Source organism: Salvelinus sp. IW2-2015, linkage group LG22 (assembly GCF_002910315.2).
Source record: "Salvelinus sp. IW2-2015 linkage group LG22, ASM291031v2, whole genome shotgun sequence".
Taxonomy (NCBI): Eukaryota; Metazoa; Chordata; class Actinopteri; order Salmoniformes; family Salmonidae; genus Salvelinus; species Salvelinus sp. IW2-2015.
The window spans coordinates 2,610,549-2,612,729 of record NC_036862.1 but is presented as its reverse complement, the minus strand read 5'-3'; the positions used below and the strand labels follow the sequence as shown (position 1 = coordinate 2,612,729).

Below are 2,181 nucleotides of genomic sequence, written 5' to 3'. Positions count from 1 at the left end.
ACAATCCATGTATCAATTGACTCAAGGCTTAAAAATCCTTCTTTAACCTGTCTCCTTAACCTGTTGGTAGAATCTTAATGAAAATGATTCCCAGATGTAATGGCTGCCAAAGGTGCTTCCACCAAGTATTAACTCTGGGGTGTGAAGACTTATCCAAGTATGATAGAAACATTTTGAGGGGGTATCTTCAATAACTTTCTTTTACTTTGAAAATGTGGAGTAGGTTATGTAGATCTGTAGGGGAAAAAATCGAATTGAATCCGTTTCTAGATTTAATTTTAAGGCAGCACTTGTTGATTGTGCCATCTCATTCTGTTCTGCTTTGAATATCTTTCTAGGTATGATAGGGTCAGACTACTCACGCTTACACATTGGGCCTGATTGCTGTCTGTGTGTATTGCAGGGAGAAGTTTCTTGAGGGTGTCCGATGTCGATGTCTTTGAAAATCGGGGTGCCTCCCTGTTTTTCATTCTCAGGTAAATACATGACAAAGTATTGGCAACTTATGTAATACTTTGCGCAAACTGTCTTAATGTTGTCCCTTTAGCGACGTGAGGAGATGACTGCCCACCTGAAGGACCAGCTACAGGGGATGAAGGCTAAGACTGGGCTGGAGAGGAAGTATGTGAAGAGCAGCGCGGAGCTGCTGGTGTACCAGGGACAGAAGATCAACACACACTCTGAGAAGCAGCTGGAGGAAGAGATCAGGGTGTGTGTCTTTGTGGCACTGTCCAGAATCATCCCCTAGCCCCTAAGGCTGTGTTTACACAGGCAGCCCAATTCTGATCTTTTGCCCGATTAGTGGCAAACAAAAGACCAATGGCGAAAGATCTGAATTGGGCTGCCTGTTTAAATGCAGCCTAAGCGCCTCATGCAGGGGCGGATTGGCCATCTGGCATATAGATGGGCTGGAATTTTTGTTGTTGTTGGGTGGGCTGGTTGACATTGACACGGCGGCCCATGGGCCTGTTAAGATTTGTTGAACAGATTTTTGCGCAATTTCTGTTATCCTCCACGGGATCGGTGTCCCCCCCCCCACGGGACGGTTGAGCTAACGTAGGTTATGTTGATTAGCATGAAGTTGTAAGTAACAAAGAAAATCCCAGGACATCGACATATGTATATGGGTAGAAAGTTTAAATTATTGTTAATCTAACTGCACAGTCCAATTTACAGTAGCTATTACAGTGAAATAATACTATGCTATTGCTTGAGGAGAGTGCACAATTATGAACTTGAAAATGTATTAATAAACCAATTAGGCACATTTGGGCAGTCTTGATACAGCATTTTGAACAGATATGCAATGGTTCATTAGAGCAGTCTAAAACTTTGCACATACACTGCTCCAGTGGCCAAAATCTAAATTGCACCTGGGCTGGAATAATACATTATGGCCTTTCTCTTGCATTTCAAAGATGGTGATGGGACAGAAAGTTATATTCTCCTACATTAATTTCACATTTCCACACACTTCAAAGTGTTTCCTTTCAAATGGTATCAAGAATATGCATATCTTTGCTTCAGGTCCTGATCTACAAGCAGTTAGATTTGGGTATGTCATTTTAGGCGAAAATTTAAAAAAAAGTTGGATCTTTAAGATTTATACTAATCTATAATGAGCCTTTGGCTGATCAGTGGGCAACACCCAGCCCACCTACCAAGATGTGCCGGCCTGGTTTTCTGATAGGCTTAGATCATGCAAACTCACAGTGAAATTTAAACAGAGTTGATTAAATGTTTTTTTGCAAATATCTACACATTTCTTGTAGCTATCCCATCCTTTCAGATCTACACAAGTGGCTAGGGGCCTGGGAGTGTTTCTGGACAGAGCCTTTGGTGTGACTTGGCTACAGACTTTGTAGTAACTGTGAGGTTTGGCCGTACAGAGATGGTTACCACTACATGTGCATCTGTGTAATCATTGTTCCTCTGTCCTCAGCTACAGCAGGAGAGGTTGGATGAGGAGAGCAGAGTTCGTATGGAGATGGAGACTTTCCTCAAAGATGGTTGGAAAATGGCATGACTCGTGAATAGGAGAATAATTGAACTTGTGTGACATATACAGTACCAGTCAAAAGTTTGGACACCTACTCATTCAAGGGTTTTTCTTTATTTATAACCATTTTCTACATTGTAGAATAATAGTGAAGACAAACTATGAAATAACACATATGGAAT

General features: G+C 41.5%; 1 long non-coding RNA gene across 1 annotated transcript; it reads left to right on the top strand.

Annotated features, from left to right (window-relative positions):
- Positions 1 to 407: 407 nt before the first annotated feature.
- On the top strand, positions 408 to 2,004 carry LOC139022753 (uncharacterized). The gene is made up of 3 exons (XR_011473791.1): positions 408 to 476; positions 548 to 709; positions 1,943 to 2,004. It is a non-coding gene; the product is annotated as an uncharacterized lncRNA (long non-coding RNA).
- Positions 2,005 to 2,181: the final 177 nt, after the last annotated feature.